Raw genomic sequence first — 26067 nt, 5'->3', positions numbered from 1 at the left:
AGAGTGAGAGCACATAGTAACTTAAAGTCAGTGAAGTGAGCACACTGACTCGACTAACACTGGGATGTTTAGAAAAGTGGTTCTCAAAGGGTGGTTTTGGGACCTCCTGGGGTCCAAAAGCTGTAGCTTAAGTGATCTGCAAAATAACATAAAATAAACTCCAAGCTTTAATGTCAAGTGCATGTCTACAGATAGAATATACATAAAATGTACACAAACAAAAACCATGTTGTGTTATTTCTTTCCACCCTCTCAGTCGTTCTCATAGTCGTGGTATTTTGTTATTTTTGTCTTTGAAGTTTCCTTAATTTCCCGTGCCTACTCTCTACCCCTATCTCCATTGGTTTCCATGGTTTTACTTCTTATTTTACTTCAGCGTGTGAAAGAAGTGTTTACGATGCATCAAAACTCGTCCTTGTGTTATTTCTCTTCACTTCTGCCCTTATCCATTTCTGTGTCCCCTGTGTATATACTGTCCCCTTTGTCTCTGTCAGGTTGCCTGTTGTGCAGCTTATGTTCACCGGGCTTTGTTTCCGTGTGTTCATACTATAACAGTACCTGTGTCTTACATTTGGATCCTCACTCCTGAAATGCTACAGAAACTCACATGTGTGCCATAAAGGTCGAGTGACTTTTAAGTACAAATCAGTGTCTCCTTTGATAAGGATCATAAGCCTCAAATGTTCATGAGTATCAGGATTAAAAGGTCATACTGTTGATTAATTGCTGAGCTCTTTGTTTTTCCACCTCGAGCTTTCAGAACAGCTTCAGTGCTTGTTTCTATGCATTCTCCAAGTCTGTCACATTACTATAAAATCTCCCGTAGGTGTTAAATTTCACAGTATATGATTTACACCATTCTCAGCTGCACCATAGTTGAGCCAAGCCGGCACCTTGAGCGTGTTGTGGAGTCTGCAGAGAGCTGCCATCACCTCTTAAGAGCGTTGGCTGCTTAAACCCTTTCAATCAGGCAAGATCTCTATGTCAATCTGCTCGCACACAAATAGACTGAAACAGCTTTAAAGTCCATAAAGAGGTTCTGTATTATTTGTACCTCTCCACTTACTGATTATATCAGCACAGAAAAGCTGTGCTGATATAGTCTGTGCCCTCACCTCTTTCACTCCAACGAACAGTTTTTGTTACAAGTTTGTTCGTTTAGTGTCTACAGAGGCACTGATTTGGAAAATTGGCTTCCTGCTCAACAGGAAATTAGAGCTCTTAGAGATTAAAGAGAGGCTTTTTTTGTAGTCCCAAGAAGGATGCAGACAGGAACCAAGTTTTTTGAAACCAAAAATGTAAACATACAAATTTAAATCTTAAGATTGAAGGTTTTAAAAAAAAAAAATTTAATAAACTAACAAGTAACGGTTTAATCACAAGTCAATCATGTGGTGACTGTGCTTGTGGAGTTTAGAAAAGACTATAAATAGGAGGCTAAATAAACTTTACTACAATATATTATTAGAAATTGAGAGCATTAGGAGAGTGGATGCTTCTGGAGTATTTTTTTTTAATCCAAAAACTATTGCCTACCGGAATTTAATTTTGAAAGGAAGTACTCTTTCCCTTTTTTTAAAGCTCCATGCATTGTTGGAATCCTTCAGGTTTGCACTGTGCATGTTGTATGTTGATGTAAGTGTTTGTGTGGTGCGTATTTAAGACTAATGGGAGTTGAAGTTTGTGTCATTTCTAATCGGCTTCTTACAGACGGCCGTCCTAAAGTGTAGTGCAGTACAACTGCAGAGGTTACAGAGGTTTTTGGACACTGAAGGGCTTTTCTGTTTCACATCCAATAATAATGTTGGATTGCATTTGACAGAAGCACTTATCAGTCGTTCTTCACTGGGGAACATTAGCAGACATGGGGCTTTGAGCCAGTTTGTGAAATGAGGAGAGAGAATTTGGCAGAAGAGAGTTGTTGTTTTTTTTTATGTGAAAATGCAAAATTAGTTTTTACTGGTGGTTGGACACAAAAAGTGGCAACATCGAGAGCTGAGTCTCAGATCAAGGTAGGAGATATTAAGCAAATGCAAGGAGTGCAGATGCTGGCGTTGGTGCAACAGAGGAGGCAGATGGCTGATGGACACTTTTGAAACTTACTGGAAAATCTGGTGGAGGCTGAGAGGAGGTGGAGGTGCTGGGCAACATATTCACCTCAAGGAAGAACAAATAACGTATTATTATTCCATTGTGAGAGACCAGAGAGCTTCTTAAATTGTAGAAAGTTGTAAATTAGGTCTGAGGCTTACACACCAGGCTGTTACACTCTGAAACTTCCAAACTTGATTATTAGGAGCAGCAATGCTAAATACGCAGCCTCAGGTCTCGGTGTCATTAACAAAATCTTGGAAACATTCCTGTGAGATTTTGCTCCTGTTGACCTGATTGATGATGATGTCACCGCTGAAGATTTGTCATCTCCACTATCAGTATCACTATCAGATGACAGCTATCAGTCTCGATGTGGTTCAGATTGTTTTTTCTTTACTGCAAAGAGGTTTTTGCTGAAGCCAAATTAGTAAAATAAAAAGTTTAAATCCTCTCCAGATGTGTTTCATAGCAGCTGTACCAAACACCTGTTGTATATCACTATATTAAATACCACAATGTTGGGCATCTTCTACAGCTGTTGGATTCCCTATAGTCCACAAGTGCAGCAGTAAGCACACCCATTAAAAACATCCCAAATTTCCTCTTTTTTAGTATAAAGAAGTTTAAGTATTCTCTGAATGACTGATGAGCAGTGGGGGTTTAAAAAGAGCTCTGTTGCACTTAAGCTGTGGTAAAGTCAGAGGAGCAAAATTCCCTGACATAAAACATTCAAATCAATCAATCAAGGCTTTATTCGCCACGTGCAGGTTGCCCTGCAGTGAAATAGGACTCCCCCCGACCTTACACACACAACACAGACATCACATGGGGATACAGGTCGGAGATCGGTAGCATTACAGAAAAAAACCCCACTGAAATATACACTACAATGGGAAAGTACAAGAGGAAAAAAAAGAGACCTCTACTCATGCTGGGCTCCTGGGAGGACAGCATGAGAACAGGAAACAAAAAAACTCCTCTGCACAAAAAAGCACATAAATGTCCACAGCACAACATTATGGAGCACGTGACAAGCCACAGGGTTGGGTGGGGGGTGAGGAGTAATCCGAAGCGAACACAGCAGCCATCCTGCCCAGCGCTACCATTCCAGCGCGGGCTCAGACCCGCCATGTTCCCAGGAGGGAACAAGCATCGAAGGCGTTTGGAAAGGGAGGGGGGATGAGTGTGTGCATATCAGTGTATATGTATGTGTGTGCGTGTCCATAGTTCAGCTGAGACAGTGTCCTTCGCCCTGCCAGGCTAGTCTCTCAATCTCCCGTTGGAGAGCCGCGAGCTTCGCCATACTTGCGTTCTGTGATGTTGTCATTCTTGTGCTCAAAGAGCCGATTCTGAGAACTCACAACAGTGTGCCTCTCCGAGATGTGATCCAATTTGCGCTCAGAGATGTTATTCCGAGCGAGCCCTTCCGAGATGTAATCCAGTCTGCACTCAGAGATCTTATTCTGAGTATTCACAGCAGCCGTAAGCCTTTCCAAGATCTTATCTGTGCTGCACTCAATGAGCCCATTTTGAGAAACTCACACCTCTCCCATCGTTTCAATCCCAGCGGGCAGCCTTGTGGGGGTTTGAACAGTCGGTTCCGCTTTCTTAATTCTTCGATAAGTCAGGGCCAAGCCAGCTCCGATCCGCCAGAACCCTGTTACCATGGTTCCGAATAGGTAGATATCTTCAGCACTCAGGCTCACCCAAGCCCAAACTTCTCGTTGAGAAAGGGGTGTCAATTGCATTTAGGGACCAGTTGATCCAATCCATAATTCCTCTTTTAGGTTTTAGAGAACAGACTGTGATAGAGTGTTCCAGGGAAAAGTAATACAAAAAACACGAGACTAGACAAGGACATAAGAGGCTAAGCAGGGAAGCTAAGAGAGAGGAGGAGGAGAAAAGTGCGACCGCCTTTGTCAAGAGCAAGAGCAGAGAGGGCAGTGTAACAACAAAGCTCCAGTCTCTTAGTAATTCCTTTCATTGTTGAATTTGGGGGAAAATCAAATATTTAAGACACTCTTTTCTTCTGCTGGTGTTTCACTCGTGTTGGCAATTCAAGAATTATAAAGATCCTTCTTCAGAATCTGGTGTCAAGGATTTTAAATGGGTCTTTAAATGGGTGCAGCTGATTTTCAGTACCAGTGGCAGCATTTCTCTAAGGATAGCAATGTCAGGTCACTCTGTCTTTCTACCACTTTGGTCCAGACTTAAATATCGCAGCAGCTATTACAGGAACTCTGGTACAATTTGGAACTCAAAATTCAAGCTTCATGGTCTCATACTTTGGGGTATTACCTTATATCCTTAGTGATCTCCTAACTTTTCACAACTGCAAGGACAAGTTTTCTTTTTTCCCTGGAAGTATCTCAAAATCTACATGGATGAACGTGGTCCAAATTAATTTAACTCAATTCGGTTTGATTTTATTTACATAGTGCCAAATCAGCTTAATACTGTAAGGTAAAGACCCTACAATAATACAGAGGAAACCCCAACAATCAGATGACCCTCAGTGACCAAGCAGTTTGCTGACAGTGGGAAGGAAAAAAAACTTTTACCAGGAAGAAAGAGTGGTTGTTTTTTTTTTTGTTGTTGTTGTTTTTTCATTTTAAGAGACATTTGTGGCCGTCTTGGGGGGAATTCTAATAAAGTTGGTGATTTAAATCATTTTTTGTTTTTACTGACTGCAGTTCTCAGGCTCTCAGTAGCGTTTCCATCATTACAGGAAAATCTGCACTCTTTAAATGTGTTCACTGACCGTGGCGATTCCTTGTGTTGAATGGACTGGTTTTGACAGGATAAATCCTGGTGGATCTGGATGTTTAGTTTCCTGCAGCTTTTTTCTGCACACAATGAGAGAATTTTTCTCTCTCACTGTCGTCCCACCTCATCAGCAAGACAACACTTGTAATTTTGTCCATAATCACAACAGTTTGTTAAAATCAGGATCTGTTGTTTATGCATGACCATCTGGACTGCTTAACTGTGGTAAGTCTTTCAGTATAGAGCAGAAAGCTGCCAGCTTGATTCACCAGACTGGTGGAGAATATCCACGCTGTGAATGTGTGAACTCTCACTCAGATGTGCAGTTTGTTCCTCTGTGGGTTTGCCTTTTGAGCTTTGGTAAGTTTGTCTTTATTCGTGGCTGCTCACTGTCCCTGGAGTTTTGTTTTGGCGTTTTTCTGATATATTTTGCTTTGCTGGTGATTGATGGACCAAAAGTGTGTCTGAACTCATCTCTGAAGGCTTCCACTCACTTTGAACTCACTCTCAGCACTTCGTGTCAACCAAAGTCATTGCTGTTGACATTTAGCACCCACGGGCCAAACCAGGGTCATTGTGACTGATGCAGGGCGAGCAAATTCATAAAGAGACTCAGCCAATGGACTTGTCAGAATAGAAGAAATGAGAAGCCTCAGCGCTGCGTCGTCTGTGCAGGACCATAACAGCGAGAGCAGCCTTCGTTTCTCTGCAGCGCTCCGTGCTTTACCCTGCAGCCTGAAGGTTTTCAAATAAATTGTGTCAAGAGCTCTTTGGTGCTTTCACAGAGATACTTTATCCATTTAACGGCTGTATTATGACAATTTACAGTATGTATGCATACATATCCTGTCATGAGCTGAAATTCTTTAAGCTCTTTAACAGGCGTGCATAACGCTTTTATACATCCATCTACGTCTTTGCTGCAACTATTTGCATTTAAATGAAGGCACCAATTTAAAAGTTGGAGTAGGATGCAGGAAATGTTTGATTCATTCTCATTGACGCGTCACCTGGACATACCATTTTAGAACTGAAAGCAGATATCTGTGCTTCTAAAGCTGTTCTCTATCCTCTTGAATACAGGAAAGAACAAATGAAACAAAGTTTTTGCAGATATTACATTTGTATTGGATATTTTTCCTCTCTTCAAGTTTTATTTGTCATTATTTTTTTATATCTCCCCCAAGTAAACAACTGTATTTATTCTCTGGGTTTTTTTTAATTCACTTATTTAAATTTCATTCAAATTACTTAGAACCAAAAATATCTTTGAAGACTCAGCAGGTCTCTGTACGCTTTCAGTTTTGCACTGTCATTATAGTTTCGGAGGCTTCAGCCATGCCAGTACTAGCATATTGATGGATTACCCCTCACTGGAAGACTTAATGTTCTTTATTCAGCTGCCAACGTTTCATAAATGTGAAAGCGGATCATCTCTCCTCAAAACTACAGAGACTGCAGCTGTTTCTAATCAGTAAATCAGTGACCTGGCTCCCTGTAAATGTGCTGATGAGAGCTCTGGCTTCCTCCCCTGGAGATTTTATTCGGGAGACTGTTTTTTCCAACTTCTTGGATGGTTTCTTGCTTGCTAATATAGATTAAGGTTAACAATTATGACTGCATGCAAGAGCAGCATGATTTAATTTTTTTAAACAGTTCATGTAATAATTGTGTTTCGGTTATAAAGCTGAATGTTTCCGCTAAGAAAAGTTTTTTGGGATTGTTGCACTTTTTGACTCTCTTGTGGAGAGTTGGATTAGAAGATTGATGCTGCTGCTGCCAGCAGTTGGCTAACTAAGCTTGGCATTGGGAATGAAACGATGAGGAAGCAGCTAGCCTGGCGCTTTTCAAAAGTACAGTCGTGAGTGTAAATTATGACTCTATTAGTGCCTGACAGCTATATCAAACACAGGTCCACACTGCCTCTTGTAAAATGTCAGCATTTATTTTTTACATTTCCATTTATGAAAAAAATATATATATAAGGATTGCTGAGCTTCAGAGCTGCTAGACTGAAATATGGTAAGTGGTCTTCCAGTTAGCATTGTTGCTAACCCTCACTGAGAGACTCCAGAGTTTAAAATTCGGTTAAAAAATATGCCAAGCTAGGTCTCAATATAACCGACCTGGTTGAGCAATTAATCCAAATGTTGACGACTACTTCAGAGGACTAAGTTTGCATTCATACTGTCCACTCACAGCCTTTCTTAGATGGTGTACTATATAATAAAGACTTAACAAAGTTAATTCTCATCTTGCAATGTTCTTTACTGATGCATAATAGAGTTTGTGCCCAATGGCATCAACTTTGGCACGCTGATGGCAATCAATATGTTAAATATCAAACTGCATTTGAAACACAGCAAGTCAAAACAGTTCAGAAATGTTGATCTTTACCTTTAAATACATGAAATATGAAGCTTACTTTCTTTCCCTTCATTAAATCTGCATTCGTAATGCATACATGTCATACATGTTCCTCATGTTTGCACCGCACATTCATGATATCTCTGCTTTGTGTAAAGTCTGTTTGTTAAGCTGATATTACAGATACAAAGACTGGAGACTGTGAGACACTAAAAAATACTAATGGCTACCAGTGCTACCCCTCAGCCTCCTAGTAGATAAACATATGGTATCAATCCTGCATCACCTTGGCTTGATGCATGCTCAATCATCCAGGTAAGTAAACCCCAAAAGGTTTATTCTGTTCATCTGTTTATCCAGATGAACAGAATCAACCATTTGGGACCTACATCACATTATTCTCACGTTCTAGTATTCACAAGATTGTCAGAAAACTTGACCTCTGACCTTAAAGGTCAATATCTTGGATTCAAATTCGTCCAAAATCTTTCGTAAACCTTTGGTATTAATTTGAACCTCCTGCGTCGCCTGCTTCTTGAGTTATCATATTCACAAACTTGGGTTTCCAAGCTGCCTGCCCGCCTCACGGCCTTTTACGTCAGAGGGATAAAAGTTAGGCAGGTCAAGGCTAAGTGGATATGTTTATATACATGGCCATCAAAACTGTTGGTCCGGGGATGTTATATCCCATTTTATAGAGAACAGTCTCTCTGTTGGTTTGGAAAGTCTGAAGCTCCAGTATTTAAAGCAGCCACAATTAAGGAAATGCCTGAACCTTTTATCTCTGAAAGAGTGTGAGCAGTGAGTAAACTGCAGTTTTACTGGCTGGACTTTCACCAAAATAAAGGGTCTGACCAACACATCTGTCCATTTTTAAAACTTTTTTGTGAGGAGACTGCTCACAGTTGAATTGTGGCACATTAAAACAGGGGAGACCTTTGTGAAAATACTTGAGAAAATTACTTTATTTTTTCTGATACTCCTAATCCCCTGTGTCATGCTCTCTGCAGTAACACAAAAACAAAACACTTGAGTCTGTTTGAAGCTGCTTCAGCCTATCGTCACTTTATTAAGGGACACCCTGAAACAAAGGGTTCTCATTGCCATGACAGTCAAATAGGTACGGACTGGCCTTATTATCCCCATTGTGGAAAAACCCGACTGGAGAAAATGAATTGTTCTGTACACTTTAAAGGCTTTTTCATTTTCAACATGTTTGACTCAACCTTTAGAAATGCTGTCAGATGGGTCAGTAGCTAAGAACGGTGATGTGCTGCATAACTGCACTTTACCCCATGTAACAGGGGAAAAAAGAGAGCCATGCTGGTTTAAAGAGCGCTGTGATTAGAGAGACAGCTCCGGAGATCTTTTGGAGTGGTGAACTATGGCATCTTTTCTCCTGATGAAATGCATCAGTAACGAAAGTGTTGGCAGTCAACCTTTAGCCGAGACCTTTACATCAGCTGTTCTCTGAGCAGAGAGCGAGGAGAAAATCTAATTTTTATGAGTGTCACATACAAGGTTACCGCTCCTTTATTACACCTACAAAACACACCTGAGGACTGTGGGGAGCTTAGCTTTATCAAAGCCACAACTTCAACACCTTTACAGGTTGTACAAACCATTTTTTATCCACCATGTAAACATGTCATGGTCCAAGAGTTGTTTTTAAGTTTTGGATTCAGATCTTTTTCTTCTTTTGTCAGCTCCCTTTAGATATCGCCACCACAGATCATCTGCCACTATCTCACCCTATTGTTTGAATCATCGTCATCTGTCACACTAACTCCCTCCATGAATCATCTCTCTGGCTTTTCTTCTTTCCTGTTCCCTGTTAGTTATTGGTTGTTTGTTCCCTTCCGGTTTTGCTTTGGTGGTTGGTTTGTGTGATGTCTTGTTTGTGTCATGTAATATGAAGTTTAAATTAGTTTTCAAGCACAATCAAGTGTTTTGATTTTACATTCAAACCTGGTCAAACGCAGGAAAGAGGTGTGATTTTCAGCGTGTAGTCTGTCCTCTCGGTCTGCTGAGTTACATCACATGTGTTGACTTGCAGAGCAGTTAGTCGTCTCCTTCTTTCCATCTCAGACCGGCCGCCCCTCTCAGCAGATAGACAGCTATTGATAGAGTAAAGAAAAAGCTCCATCTGCCTCTTAATACAGGATAAGACTGTGGGAGGAAGGATGTGGGTCTTAATCTCTCTGTCTTTAATTGTGTTCCAAATCAGACAGATCCTCAAATGTTTAGACCGGCTACAACAAAAAAAGCCTAAAAAGATCTTTTTTTCTTAAATATTAAGATATTCGATCAATAAGAACCTCGGTATGTTATATTTTATCCTCTTGTCATCAGTCAGTTATGCAGTCTTAAGTTGATACATGACATAAGTACAGAGAATTTGTATTTAGGTTAAAAAAAACACTATGAGAAGCAAATATTAAAGATTTTTTTATTCCCTCACAGTGGAAAAAGGATGCAGCACATTTTGTTTCAAATATGCACGTCTACAAAAGAAATCAAATTTAATTCAGAAAGCCTACAATCTTGACACAAAAACAAGCTTTACTTAGAGTATAAAGTTACCAGAACCGTAGAGGCAAACAAACAGAGCAGGCAGAAAGAGTCTGAGAGAACTAAAAGCACAAAGTCAGCCTGGCAAAGAGGGAGTGGTGAGAGGTTTCAGTGGAATCAGGTGAGCAAAGGTTGATGCAGCAGGTGCAAAGGAGGTACAGGTGGGGGTGACTGCCACGAAGAGACATGATAGTAGATTAGAAGAAGATAAAAACAGACTTAACAGATGTCTGAAAGACAAAAGAAACTAGTGTTTCTGAGTAAACACTGTCAATCCAGTTTTAAAGGGTTTACATGGTATAATTCATTGTGGTTTGAAACTGTGTTTAATTTTATTCCGAAAGGCAAAATAATTATGTGAATATAATCTATAGCATCAGAATTTTCACCAGCAGAATTTTAATGGAACTGTGGTCAGGCTACTTAATCCATATATCCATTTATTTGTCCATTTATATATTTTATACATTTAGCCATGTATTAAATCTGTTATTATGAAATGCGATTGTAGAATTTATCTATTGGAAAATGTGTTAGCCAAACCAGGGTTTATGGATTTGTAGCATTCCCACTGGGAGTGCAGGGTGCAGGGTATCTGGTCTGTTGTGATGAGCCATTCAGTCCCGGCACAGTGAGACCTGGTCCTTCATCCCATCATCACGTCGGACACATTCCAGATTTTTGTGGATAGAATTTCTATGCATAGCCAAGTATGCAAGGTGTCCACTTTGGTGGATGCAAGGTCACCCCTCTGCTTTCAGTAGATGATGTGCTTCTGCTGACGTTATCAGCTGGTAACCTTCAGCTCCCACTGGAGTGGTTCACAGCTCAGTGTGAAGTGTGGGAATTAGAAATAGTGTGACAGAAATTAGTTTCCTCTAAAAGGTGTCTGGGCTCTCCTGTAGTGATTCAGCCATTAAGGAGGAAATCACAGCAGAGCCGTGACTCCTCCACATCAAAGGGAGTCAGTTGAGGAGGTTCGGGCATCTGACTAGGATTCCTCCTGAATGTCTCCTGGATGAGGTATGTGTCCTACAGGGAGGCAGACCAAGGACTTGCTGTAAAGATCTGTCTCTCAGCTGGACTAGGAATCACTCAGTGTTCCCATGGAGGAGGTGGCTGGGGTGAAGGAAATTTGAGCTTCTCTGCTTAGAAGGCTGCCTCTCCAAACAGGAAGTGACAGAAGATGGATAGATAAGGAGAGATTATCTGCATGATATTTTACGGACTTTTTGTTGTAACCATGGCAACACTTTTATGAGTGACTTGGTGATTTAAAAGGTTAGACTATGTTTTTCCTGGTAAAACTCACACTGTTGAGCATGAGTCCTATCCTATCTTACCAGCATGAGGAAAATCCAACCATAACTAAAGGGTGGAGACACCTGTTTGTTTGCCACTGTTGGACAGTAAAACTCTCTTAAAACCAGAATGTAATCACAAGTTAGAAAATGATTTCTTCACCCCAGTCAGCAAGCAATCTCTATTTTAATCTGCAGTGGAGGACTCAGATTTACCAAAACTGAAAATATATGAAAAATCAACCTAATATATCAGTTCAGGGATACATCTGTCTCAGCCTGCGTCTCTTCATTGGTCCCTCTGCTCCTGTAACATCTGCTGCTATGGCAGAAAAACACTGCACACACATACCACACACAGAAGTGTGTGCGTATTAAAGTTTATGCTCATAATCCATGAAGATGATAACGCACCTAATTAACTGACACCTATACACATGAGATGTCATCACTGACCTATATTACTACTTGCCTATTTCTTAAACACTCTCTATCCCCCCTTTATTTTTCCCTCCATCTGTCTCTCGTGGTAAATCCCTCTCCCTCCTCCTGTCCTTGAGCTGATGTGGGATGCTGCATTCCGTATTCAGGCTTTTGTTTTTTGGTGCACGCCTGTGGGAGTGTGCAGAGTTGTTAAGATGCTTTTAGTCATCGATGTTTAGGTCTTTGCTGCAAAATGTTCACGAAAACATCAAAAGTGAAAGCCGACTCATCTGCTTTTCTTTCTCTCTCGTTCTCTGCAGCCTGCCAGGACCACCTGAGACTAGTGGTGAGTTTGTTCTCCTTCCCACCTTTTCTTCCCCTTTCTCTTGGGAATTGCAGTGATGGGGACAGACATTTGATGCTGGTCCAGCTCATCTATACCATGTCGCAGAGTTACAGAATTTTATGGTTGAGAAATACTCATTGTTTTTAAGATGTTGTTGAGATCTGACCATTTGCTTTATTGCCTTGTGAATAATAGTCTGATGCACCACACATAAGGTTAGACCAGATCTGCAATAATGATGTTGGTCCTAATTCATTCTTTTTTCTTGCAAGTCGGTGGTGTGTACAGTAATCTGTAGGCAAAGGTCAAGAGTTTTTTCACCAGTTGTTGTTTGTAGTCTGAGTAACCACAAGTCTTTGTTATTGATTTTTTTAAATCTGCATTCATAGTTAGATTATAAGAGGACAATTATCAGTTATCTATATGCACTAAAGGCTCCAGGACAGTGGCTTTTACCCCCAGAGGCTTAAGCAGGGTATACACAGGAAGGCTTTAGCAGGATTGTGCTGATAACTGACCATCTCAATGAAATCTCATAGACTTGCAGTGATTACAAGCAAAACAAGCCTGGATTGACCACTATAGCGATCCACTGTCAGCTACAAAGGGATGGGAGCAGCAGTGGAGCTTTCAGCTTCTAACGGTCGCTTTTCCAGATCAGTTTGCTTGTGCCTAACTTAGAACTAACTTAGCTCTTATACATTTTGCTGTGAGACTGGATCTTATTCTCATCCTTTTAATAGTTTATCACAAACTGTATGATGTAGCCTGACACACACCTCTCTGTTAACTGCACATCTGTTGTGAATGTCCTGTTCAGTACCATTGATTCTTCCTTTGCATTTGCATGTTCCAGTTTAACTGGTTTTCATACTAACTGGTTGTGTTTGTCACCGTTTCAACTCAGTGTAGCAAACTCCAGATATTTCCACTCACAGACTTTAGAAGTAAAAATTGAAGGTTGAAAATACGTGTTTACGTTTTCCCCTCAGTTTTTGAATGGATCGATAAGCAAATAATAAATATCGCCTCAGTGTAAAAAATAATTATCAAAGCCTCAAAATGAGGACTCGCAGATGTCAACAAATACCAACAGGAAAATTGCGAAAGAAAGAGCAAGCTTGAGGGACCGAAGTAATCTGCATGTAAAACACCAGGACACAACCATGATGTAAAGCACAGAGCACAGGGATGAACACTGGCAATGGCTTCGACCACTTAGGCTCAAGCAGAGGTTTTCTAAAGATTCACTGCAGAAATCAGCCATGAGACACAAAAGACGCATAAAAATCTGCAGCTTTAGCTCTGTGAGATATTCAGTGACTCCACACTTACATTTTTTTATTGATTTATACTCTTACATTTTACCATTCATTGTATAGAAAATGCACACACACCATACACAAGCAGCAGTGAGTGACTTTCTGCACTTTTTGCACAAAAGCACTCAGTTCCACGCGTGTCAATGAATGGCCAAATAGCGTGAAGCCTTGGAGGGCTAATGCAATGCATTCTGGGTAACAGCCACTATGATGCCTCATTAGTTGTATCCCGCAGCGACCCAACCAAGTGATGAATGGGTGCTGTGTGGGGGTCTGTGCTTGTATGCATGTGTGTGTCTTTGGATCGCTTTGCTCTTGTTGTGTGTGCGTGTGTGTGTGTGTGTGTGTGTGTGTGTGTGTGTGTGTGTGTGTGTGTGTGTGTGTGTAAGACAATCTTTTACTCTGCTCTTTGTATGTGCTTGGGTGTTGGGTGTAATTGAAATATCTGCCACACACGTTTGTATTAATGGAGATCATCTCGTTCAGAATTTGCTGATGGAGCTCTGAGCTCAGGTCAAGGTGACAGGAACCCAGAGGGAAACTGCAGAACACTCAATTAAGGTGTCCAAATGAACCACCACCCTGAGCGCGTGCACACACACCCACAGACACACACCCACACACCCTGACTCTGCCAATATACGTATCTTTTTTTTTCCATTATTGCCATATTAGATAGTGCACTCCTCTCCCTGTCTCACTCTTTAATGTCTCTGTTCATCCTTCTGCTCTCATCTTTTGTTTCTCTACTTCCCCCTCTCATTTCTTCATCTTTTGTGCCACCCAGACTCGTCATGTCTCTTTATTTACCCCTGTCAAGTTAAAGAGTATCCTTATACATTTGTGTGCGTGTGTATATGAGTTGCTCGATTGAATATCTTCATTCCGATGTTGAATTCAGGTTATGCAATATTCAAATTCAACGACTTTCAGTTTCAGACATGCTTGGACAGCACAAGTTAGAAACACTGGAGCTGTGCTCAGATTATCCACTAAAATGTATTGTTACATAATTACACCAGATAACATGCTGCATAAACAGATGCTGGAACATCTGCATCGTATTTGTGGCCATAAACAGCAGCGTTGCCATAGCAGCTTATCACCTACAACATAGTTTATTGTGACATTAAAAATGAGTAACTGTTTCTTTAAAGCAGCGTTAATTTAATCAGTCCACATTTATCGTTCAGCACTTTTCCTGCAGTTTAAAGTGCAGTGCTTATTGTTCAGACTGAACAATAAGACTGAACAATTGTATCCAAAATGAGCGATTAAATATAAATGAAATGAAATAAATGTAAACAAAAACAACATAGATTGTATGAGTGTAACGTGAGGGTTCGTTGTGTGGTTCTGAATCTCACAGAACTATTAGAAACAGCAAGATGGAGATGGATAACTTCCTCTCTGCACACTTCCTGTGTACAGCCCTCGTGATACTTCACTGGCCACTCAGAAGCCAGGAAATCCTACACTTAGATAAATGCAGGAAAACCAACTAGGTAGATTCAACACATACTTATTACTGCTTTGAAAGTGCATGTGTAAATATTCAGACATTCAGATACATATAAATATCAAAACGGTTAACCACCGAATGGGTACATAACTTGCTTCTACACTTTACATCTGTATGGATAGCTACTGGTTATCCCTAGCACATTTATACTTTAGGATGAGCAACTACAATCTGAAATATGGCTCCAATATGTGTTTTAATAATAATTTTTATGATCATCTGTGTCAGCTAAACAGTTCTCATCAGAAACCCTAATAAAGTCAGCCATGTGCATGGAAAATGAAACAAAAGCCAAAGCAGTGAAACATATTCCATATTCCTATAGAAGAGAAGATGTTACTTCCTTTTCACTCAAGAGAATTATGTCTTATTCCAACCTGAGCTCTTACTGCTTAAGGACATAGAAACACCAGAGTCAAAAGAATTGGGTAAAATGTTGTCTCTTTTGAAACTTAATAATCTTTGATAATGTTACCATAACAAATGGAAACAAAAGAATTCATAGAGTTCAAGAACTCAGAAATGTGATGGATGGTAGAAAAGAAGGCGTTAGGTGAAACAGACGAGCCTGTCCTGAAACATAACCTCTGCCCATGTGAACTTCAGGACAGGAGAGGAAGCAATGGCGCAGAGAAGGAAGAAGAGAGGAGCTGAAATCATATAATGTCTTTGTAAGCTTTTTTTCCTTTTCTTTTGTTTTTTCCAAAGCTAACCGCTAATCAAAGACCTCAACAAAAGCATGTACAGTAAAATAAAATAAAAACGATTTCCTTCCTTCTCCTGTCATCTCTTGTTAGTCATCAGGAACAACTGCACAGCATTATTCCCTTTAGCTGGTATTAACTGTGGAGTCTGTCCAGTAGAGTTGTGTATCTAAATTATTCATGCGGCTTTGCTTGTACAGGTGTTAAGACTCAAAACAAAACGTCTCTCTGGATACGATGCAGAATTACTTTTCAGACTGCAAAGCTGTTATATTGTATTGGGATTCCCTCCTTCTACCATTTTGGTTGTAAAATAATTTATGAGGTGAAGCTCCTTCATACAGTCTGAACAATGCAGGGCACCATGGGGACGGGTGTGTGTGGGGTTGTGTCTTTCAGTTGGTATAATTCATTCCTTGCTGATCTCGTGTGATTCTGTTAGTAAAAAGTGAGCAAAGTGGACAGAATCAACATCGCTGAAAGAAATCGGCAGTAAGAACTAAATTCCTCTGGCAGATTTTAATGATACACACCACCTATGATCAAAGAACATAAGTTTTAAATTTCAATTCATTGTTCATAAAATGGTGCAGGGTGTGAAATTATTTTATAACACTTGAATTTGGAAGTGTGTGTGTGTCTCCTGTGAGCTGGGTGGAGTCATTGAACTGAACTGACAAATGCTGTCCAACATGCCGGCCCCTGAATCCTGGGCTTCAGTTTAGCTGAGTGAAATTCTAAGGGGTTTTTTTTCTGCTCAGTAGTAATAATTAGCAGATAATGATATAGGTACTGCACTGTTAGAGTCTAGCTTTGCAGCCAGTTTTCTAACTGATGATTTAGCATTCAACCCTCTGGTCTAAATACACCTCTGGTTCCAAAAAACAAGAACAGCAACAACAGCAGACAAGACTCTAACACACAACTGTCGGAACCCAGAGTGAGACTGATGTGAGTGCTTATCTGGGGAACTCGCTGGAAATTCTTGAGTTCTTAACAAACTTTATTTCAGAATGATACTTTTACTGTGCATTCACATGGGATTTTCGGGACATGTTCAGTGAAAAATGCATAGTGCTATAAGCAGAGATGGGCAGTAACGCGATAATCCGATTACTTTTTTCAAGTAACGAGTAAAGTAAGGGATTACTATTGCAAAAACGGTAATTAGATTACCGTTACTTTCCCGTAGGAACGCTGCATTACTGCGTTACTAAAACCATGATTTTTTTGCGAGAATGTCTCATGACAGTGACGTAAGCAAGTGCGACATTCGTGACAACAGCTGTGTGCAGATCAACAATGGATAATATATCGAGTGCAGGAGAGAGTATGAGCGTGCAGCGTTTAAAGCGTGGAAGTACTGACCTTACTTTGAGTTTGATTCCATAAAAAGTGACAAAAAATTTGTGTCCGTTGTGCGTGGTAAGAAAACTTCTTTTTACAGCGAAAAAAAACCCTAAACCTCCAAGCAAGCACCGAGTAGCTACGACGTAATGGGAAATTCACAGAGAAACTCGCAGATTCTTCCACTGACCGCTGCGGCACACCTGCACCAGGGTAAAACTCCGCCTACACGCTCCTGCTTTACAGGTGAAAATAGAGCAAAAGGACCGCTAGTCTTTGACTTTATTTATTTTCTGCTGTGTTTTACTTGCATCTATTTGAAAGAGTGAGTGTAAACACAAAAAATATTTTATTTTATGTGCTGGAATGTGCAGAAAATAGGTTTAAATATTAAACAAATTTCTTCCAGTCAGAGAATGTTGCATATAATTAAATTTTTGCTTGATGCATAAAGTTAAAAGATTAAAACTAATAAAACAAAAAGAGACTTTTCCATTTGATTACATTTTGTATGATGATTATGTAGAAAAAGTAGAATTGGGCTGAAAGATCTATCGCTTTATTACCTATTCAGGTTGTAAATCTGAACGCTACCCCAACAGAGGTCGATTATCTTGTTAATAATTTCACCTCCTCACTACGTACGACTCTGGATACTGTAGCTCCAGTGAAAACTAAGGTCTCTAATCAGAAGTACCTGACCCCGTGGTATAATTCTCAAACACGTACCCTAAAGCAGATGACTCGTAATCTGGAGAGGAAATGGCGTGTCACAAATTTAGAGGATCATCATTTAGCCTGGAGAAATAGTTTGTTGCTTTATAAGAAAGCCCTCCGCAAAGCCAGAACAGCTTACTACTCATCACTGATTGAAGAAAATAAGAACAACCCCAGGTTTCTCTTCAGCACTGTAGCCAGGCTGACAAAAAGTCAGAGCTCTGTTGAGCCAACCATCCCTTTAACGTTAACTAGTGATGACTTCATGAACTTCTTCACAAATAAAATTTTTATCATTAGAGAAAAAATTACCAATAATCATCCCACAGATCTAATATTATCTACAGCTACTCTTAGTTCCATTGATGTTAAGTTAGACTCTTTTTTTCCAATCGATCTTTCTGAGTTAACTTCAATAATTACTTCCTCCAAACCATCAACGTGTCTTTTAGACCCCATTCCTACAAAACTGCTCAAAGAAGTCCTGCCATTGATTAATTCTTCGATCTTATATATGATCAACCTATCTCTAATAATCGGCTATGTACCACAGGCCTTCAAGGTGGCTGCAGTTAAACCTTTACTCAAAAAGCCATCTCTAGACCCAGCAGTCTTAGCTAATTATAGGCCAATCTCCAACCTTCCTTTCATATCAAAAATCCTTGAAAGAGTAGTTGTCAAACAGCTAACAGATCATCTGCAGAGGAATGGTTTATTTGAAGAGTTTCAGTCAGGTTTCAGAGTTCATCACAGCACAGAAACAGCTTTATTGAAGGTTACAAATGATCTTCTTATGGCCTCTGACAGTGGACTCATCTCTGTGCTTGTCCTTCTTGACCTTAGTGCAGCATTCGATACTGTTGACCATAATATTCTATTAGAGCGATTAGAACATGCTGTAGGTATTACAGGTATTGCACTGCAGTGGTTTGTATCATATCTATCTAATAGACTCCAATTTGTGCATGTAAATGGAGAGTCCTCTTCACACACTGAGGTTAATTATGGAGTTCCACAGGGTTCGGTGCTAGGACCAATTCTGTTTACACTATACATGCTTCCCCTAGGCAGCATCATTAGAAGACATAGCATACATTTTCACTGCTATGCAGATGACACCCAGCTCTATCTGTCCATGAAGCCAGATAACACACACCAATTAGTTAAACTGCAGGAATGTCTTAAAGACATAAAGACTTGGATGGCCACTAACTTTCTGCTTCTTAACTCAGATAAAACTGAGGTCATTGTACTCGGCGCTGAAAAGCTTAGAAATATGGTATCTAACCAGATTCTTACTCTGGATGGCATTACCTTGGCCTCCAGTAACACTGTGAGGAACCTTGGAGTCATTTTTGACCAGTATATGTCCTTCAACGCACATATTAAACAAATATGTAAGACTGCGTTCTTCCATTTGCGCAACATCTCTAAAATTAGAAATATCCTGTCTCAGAGTGACGCTGAAAAACTAGTTCATGCATTTATTACTTCCAGGCTAGACTACTGCAATTCATTATTATCAGGATGTCCAAAAAACTCACTGAAAAGCCTTCAGTTAATCCAAAATGCTGCAGCAAGAGTACTGACAGGGACTAGAAAGAGAGAGCATATTTCTCCTGTTTTGGCTTCCCTTCATTGGCTTCCTGTTAAATCCAGAATTGAATTCAAAATCCTGCTCCTCACATACAAGGTCTTAAATAATCAGGCCCCATCTTATCTTAATGACCTTGTAGTACCATATCACCCTATTAGAGCACTTCGCTCTCGCTCTGCAGGCCTACTTGTTGTTCCTAGAGTATTTAAAAGTAGAATGGGAGGGAGAGCCTTCAGTTTTCAGGCCCCTCTTCTGTGGAACCAGCTTCCAGTTTGGATTCAGGAGACAGACACTATCTTTACTTTTAAGATTAGGCTTAAAACCTTCCTTTTTGCTAAAGCATATAGTTAGGGCTGGACCAGGTGACCCTGAATCCTCCCTTAGTTATGCTGCAATAGATGTAGGCTGCCGGGGGATTCCCATGATGCATTGAGTTTTTCCTTTCCAGTCACCTTTCTCACTCACTATGTATTAACAGACCTCTCTGTATTGAATCGTATCTGTTATTAATCTCTGTCTCTCTTCCACAGCATGTCTTTATCCTGTCTTCCTTCTCTCACCCCAACCGGTCGCAGCAGATGGCCGCCCCTCCCTGAGCCTGGTTCTGCCGGAGGTTTCTTCCTGTTAAAAGGGAGTTTTTCCTTCCCACTGTCGCCAAAGTGCTTGCTCATAGGGGGTCATATGATTGTTGGGCTTTTCTCTGTATCTATGAAGCGCCTTGAGGCGACATTTGTTGTGATTTGGCGCTATATAAATAAAATTGAATTGAATTGAATTAACTAAGTAATTAATTACTTTTGAAAATAGGTTGAGACTGCTGAGACAAATGAAATGGTTCTGATGAAAGCCAAGGTGGAATTGACTCACATAGAGGTTAGCAGGCACAATAAACAGCTGCTGAGGTGAATCCGGGTGTAAATTGAGGTCTGTGATTAATTTGACCCGTGGGCTTTAGTGAGCACGAACAGACACACATTATATGGACAGAATGCCTCTAGAGACACGTAAGAGAAGAGTTTGAAAGAAGAGAGGATCGATATTTAGATGCTTCTCACGTCTCTATTTTGTGACCAGCAGGCATCTTTTAGAGCTGAGGAACTGCAGCTGTTTGGCCTCTGCTGCCCTGCTGGTAAGTCTCCATCAGTCATGTTCACAGGTGTAATTATAGCTCTTTGGTTTGTGATCGGCAGGCTGGGCAACAAATCAGTCGCAACCCCAGAATGTTATATTACTTTTAGGGCTTTCTCAAAACTTTTCGTTTTCGTCCAATAAACCCCAATTTTGACATTTTGTGTCACTAAACTGTTTTCAGTGCACTGGTCTTATTATTATCCCTACAGTGGAACCAGATAGCCTGTCTAAGAGTGGATGAATCACAGGAAAATTATGTGCTGACATTTTTATCTCATTGATGCCAGTTAGTCTTTTATCACTGTGGACTATGTTCACACAGCATCGGAGGGTCTCGGGAGGTTAAGTGGCCGTTGAAGCAAACAGTTTATCAGACGGCTTCTGCTTCACATTCAAGTGCTCAGCTAGAAAAAGTGAGGTGGCTTTTAATGAAAAGCAAGAGTTTGTAACAGTGCGTAGAGCCAGCTGTAGTCTGTTATTAGAAAAGCAACTAATGCCGAGGATTTTTCAGCACTCTAACATTTTTTCATCTTTGGCAGTTCCTATGAACTTTTAGATAAAGAGCTGCAGGCTGAACACGTCCAGCTCTTCAGGAAGGTCACAAACTTTTTAACTGTGCTTTGCTTTTTTTAAAAAAACACATCAGATCAGATCAGCTGCTCATATTGTGACACGAAACCGGACTGTTAACCTGCTGTTTGCCTCTGCTACTTGCTGTAATCGCTATGCGTTTAATTCTTGAAGAGTTCAGCTGTTCATTTTGAATCAGCTTTATTGAGGAGCAGCAGAGATTTCTTAAACCCTTTTAGACTGTGGATTTATTTCTGAAAGGAAATCGGAGGATTAACATTACCTGTGCTGGTCAGTGATTTAAATCCAATCTAGAGAGTGCATGTGGGTCATTATTCACCTTCATCACAAGACTAATTACACTCACAATTAGCCTCCATTACTCTGTGAACCTCGTGGCCCTATTGTAATTTAAATCTAGAGGGATACACCTTTTTTTTCCATCACAGGAGAGCTGCCTCTTCTGTCCCCTCTTTAATCAGCATTGTGTTAAATTACATTTTTGTTTTTTTGCCAGAGGAAAACTGAGTGATTTGGGCAGCACACCAGAATAAAAAATATGTCATCTGGAGAGAAATCATCAGCTCACCACCTGCTGTCACGTAAATTGTCTTTTAGTCTTGCAGAATGATTGTCACATTTTATTGAAATCACTATTGCATACATATGTAAAGAAGCCCCGTGTTTCATATGTCCTGCTCAATAACTGAGAGACCAGCATATTTACTGTGGACCTGAGTTACAACAAAGCTGACTTAGACATGATGAAGCAACAACTTGACTAATACACTATGTCTCATAATTAGTAGTTAACAATATGAACCTTAAGCTACAGTCCCACACACCAACGCAGATCTCTGTCCTAATGGGGACACACATACAATCTTGTGTTTTTGGCTATTAATGAACAAAATAAAGTTGTAAACCAGCTCAAAGACACCAGCACAAAGAGACTTCTGCCTGACTCCTCATCAGTTTGTTACCTGTTGAAGTTCAGGCTGTGGTCAGCACTGACTCATCGCTCTTTATCATCACTCTGGGTTGTTGGCTAGTTTTGTGTTAGCATGCTGTCTGTGCAGATGCTCACAAAGAGCTGAAGTTGTGTTAGCAGTAAAATGCACTTGTTTCTGTGCTGGATGCAGTTGCACTTCATCATCACACTCTTGTTTTTTTCAGCAATAAAAATCAAAGTAATGTTTATATCGCCGCTCCTCAAAAGCTGTATCGCCCTACTGCTCCACCATTTTCCTCCTCCTTCACATGAACTGAAATCTTTCTGCCCGTGCAGAAAACTGAAGAGCCTCTGAGCGTCCTGTCAGGCAGGATACTTTAATCTGGGGCAGTAGAACAGATGTAGCCTCAAATCCATATTTACTGTCTTTTTGTCATTGTTGTTGTTTTATTGGGGGAAGATTTTTCTCTGTGGAAAATCTTCGGTATGAACTCCATTCATACCGAGTTGCTGCAGGCTTTGTGCTCAGTGACCATTTAAGGCAGGATTATAACAGAAACTGCTCTCAGAAACTGTCAGCTGCAGCAGCTCAGTGGAGCTGGAGCACGTTTCACTGCAAATGGCTGCCTGCAGTACATTTTTAAAAAAGACAGCTTTGACATTTAAATGGTCATAAATCTTTTATTCTCTATAGTTTCTAACGTGGCATATATTCTCAACTGGCACATGTGCACAACTACCTGGAAAGCAAATAAGGACTTGAGCTGGAAACTTGGGAATGTGAGACATAAAAGGAGCAGAGAAAGAGGAATGGAAAGCTTTATGCCCTGTAGTCGCCAACTACAGTATGACCCTGCAGATGCACACAGAGAAACAAATGTACTCACAACCAACATACACACACACACACACACAGTTGTAATCCTCAGACTGTGGAGCTGCTTGGCCACACCCTCAGGACTAAAACTGTCTTTTAAATACAATAAAGTATAATCCTGTGAGCAGTGGCGGTCCTAGCCCGTTTGGCGCCCCGGGCGAACACTCCCTCTGGCGCCCCCCCACACACACACACACACATAAAACATATTAAGGATTATACATTAACATAAAACTGTTGGAACCATACTGAATTTCGCCAGAGAAACGCACACAAACACACACATATGAAGAGAGAGCGAGAGTAAACAGCTACCAAACAGCCATCATAATTCGTCATACAATGAGAACAGGACAAATCAACAATTGACAATGACTAATTAATATTAAAATCTGTAACATATTGTATTGTTTGGAGTTTAGTCTGTTACTGTTACTATTTTTACCATTTCTTCTTGGAGCAGCTGTAATTCACATAATTCCCTTAGGGATTATAAAGTATTCTGATTGGTTCAGGATGACCTGCCATTATCCAATGACACATCTGCTTACCTGCATCTTTTGCTCGTTTCTCTTCCTCTTCTTTTCTATTTTTTCTAAACTGAGCACCTGATGGCTTTGAACTTTTCTTGTCCATCTTGGTTTTAATTTTGCACTTCAGTATGAACACAAATCCCCCATCTCGAGAATCACCACAACATAACCTAACAAACCTACACCTTAGTTCACAGATTCACTTTGTCTAAGGTTTATTTCTGAGATTTCACACAACCCAGGATTCAAATCATGAAAACATAATGGGCTTGAATTTACAACATTATGAATTAAATGGGCTCTATTTGGAAGCAGCCGGCCCCTTTCGACAGGTTGTGTGAGACTTTAAATCATCAAACTGTAAATTATAAATTTTAAATTGTTATTGATCCTTTACCCCGAGTCCTAAAGTGTATATTTATTTTCTTACTCTTCTTATATTTATTGTTTGTTTACTTTCACTGCTGTAACTGGAGCCTCGTCGTCTCGTCTCTCTATAAACTGGACTGTATGTAGCGGAGATGACAATAAAGTTTACTTTGACTTCAGCAGCGAGCAGGCGCACCGAGGGCTCTCGCGCTCACTTTTCATGTATAGAATTTCGAATTTCAAATTATAAGTCTGTATTATAATGTCTGGTCTTTTTGTGTTTGTTGTTTTGTTTTTCTTTTGTTTTATTTTGCGAGTTGGTTATTAGACGCTGCTCCAGCGAGCCAGAGAATCCCCCGCCGCCCCGCCCTCTCCTCTCTGCGCCGCAAGCAGCAGGCGCACCTCGCAAACGAAGGGCGCCCTTACTCCCAGCAAATGGGCGATAGAAAACCAATCGGTGCCTGTACCATTCCCAGTATGCGCTGGCTGATGTCGGGGCAGCATGAGTACGAGCAATTTTTTTTTTTTTTTTTTGCGGATGTCCGAGATGCCGCCCCGGGCAACCGCCCGTGTCGCCCGTATCTAAAACCGCTACTGCCTGTGAGCAGACACACCAAGCAGCATTTTTTCTGCTCTTCTTTCACTGTTTTTAATTCTTATTTTATTTCCAGGCCTCAGTTTATCCTCTGATCTGCTTTTACACTGTATTCATGCAGCTGCTGCTCTTGTTTTGAATGACCTGTTGTGCACTGAAAATGAGTTTATACATGTCAAGCAGATGGCTTGCTGTCTTAGTTCGAAGCTTTGGAGGAGAACTGAACAAATCACGGGCTGAAGAACTAAATGATCGATTTTATCAGTGTTACAAACGGTGAGCTTAATTTCTGTGATGCTGGAAACAAAGCAAACAGTTAAAATAGCAAATAATTATCTCACAAAGGACATAATGAAGAGCCGGACGTGCATATCCCCCTTTTAAAAAATTCAGTACTTCAGGTTTGTCAGGTTTGACAGACAGGTGGGCCTCCGATGCTGCTGGAGGTGAAAATCAGTCTGTTCAAGGTTCAAGGTTCTTTATTTGTCACATGCATAGTTATACAAGTATCAAACACAGTGAAATGGAGCCTGACACACTCCTCGCCATGTGCAAAAATGGGGGGGGGGGGGGGTGGTAGAGGAGGAACATTCATTATATATATATATATATATATATATATATAGTATGTACATTGGGTGAATGTGCAGTAGTAGCAGCAAGCGGGTGAATTCTGTACATTAATATGAATAGACATCTGACTATTTTACAGAATAGACAATATGAACATATTTAAAATTAAAGGAATTTGAAATGTACATTAAACCAGAGCAAAAAATAAGTAAAAAACAAGAAAAGTGGATATTGTGTTGTGTTTAACTGCATTCTGCATAGGAAACCTTCACTTCGTACGACACTTTCACGATGGCATCACAATGTAAACAAAAGGGAAAGTGCAGTGATTTGAAACAAATTATGGTGTCCAAGAGTGTTACTGTTATTTCTTATGTAAACTTACATTTGTGGTGTCTTACCTCTGCTTTTATTAACAGTGTTTGGGAACTGTGTTTGCTGTATTAGTCAAAAGGACATGTTTTCTGCGGTATTCCTGATTAATACCAGATTTTTGCTGATGCATAATGCTGTCTTTCCTCGACCATATTTTTTGTTTTATGAAGTATTTAATGTCAAATTGATGACTGAAGTGCAGCACTTGGATTCTTACTGTGGAGACAAGCTCGTGGGTTATGTACAAAATGTGGTTTGGCATTATCTTGCCAAAATAATTAATGCCTTGTTAGCAGTGTATGTTACTCCAGAACCTTTAAATATTCAGTATTAATAGAGCCTTCAGAGTTAGTTACCCGTTCCATACTCACTAATGTATCTCCACATTGTCCTCATTGGTGGCTTTTGAACTGCTCGGGGAGACTGTGGTTTTCCACACTTTTTTCCTTTACATCTTAGAACTAAATACAGTGTAAATGCACATCAGAGTGTTTTACACAGTAACAAGACAGTAATATAAAAAGAAACAGGAGATAAAAAACTGAACACTGAAGCACTAAAAATAGCAAAGATAAAGAGCGATATAGGATTGGGATGTATCTATTTTTATTATAAGAGCACTGACGCGACACGTGAGCAACTAAAGACTTTAAAGTAGTCGAAGTGAACATGACAAATTTCAAGCTCCTGTCTTTATAGAGCTGTTTTTTCCTCTGTGTGCTGTCAGTGGATTCTGAAGCTTTGGCCTATCAAACATTTCTTTATTGTGATTTTCAGTCACGCTCTCGCCAATGTCTTGAAACTGTTTTAGAGCCACAAATACTTTTTTTGCATTTTAAAGTCTGTTTTTTTAAGTGGGGGGGGGGGGGGGGGGCTTTGGATTTGATGACATTCACCTTTTGTGTATCTCTGTAATGTGAGATGACACTGATTGTCTCCTCCTAGCCAACAAGCCTCAGCAGATTGTTGAGAAACCAATTTGCTGTGTTATTCAGCCTCAGTCGCAGCTAATGAG

General features: G+C 40.3%; 1 protein-coding gene across 4 annotated transcripts in view; it reads left to right on the top strand.

Annotated features, from left to right (window-relative positions):
* The window catches only part of slc8a2b (solute carrier family 8 member 2b), a 244572-nt gene that overhangs the window by 104946 nt on the left and 113559 nt on the right, over positions 1–26067 (top strand). For 3 of the 4 annotated variants that reach the window (XM_085130533.1, XM_085130534.1, XM_085130531.1), the window contains one exon: positions 11843–11868. The exons of the other annotated variant lie outside the window; for it this stretch is intronic. The gene's annotated coding sequence lies outside the window, so the exon portion shown is untranslated. The remainder of the gene's footprint in view (positions 1–11842; positions 11869–26067) is intronic. 4 annotated transcript variants of the gene reach the window in all.

This window comes from Neolamprologus multifasciatus, chromosome 14, assembly GCF_963576455.1.
Source record: "Neolamprologus multifasciatus chromosome 14, fNeoMul1.2, whole genome shotgun sequence".
Lineage (NCBI taxonomy): Eukaryota > Metazoa > Chordata > Actinopteri > Cichliformes > Cichlidae > Neolamprologus > Neolamprologus multifasciatus.
This window is presented reverse-complemented; position numbering and strand designations above follow the sequence as displayed.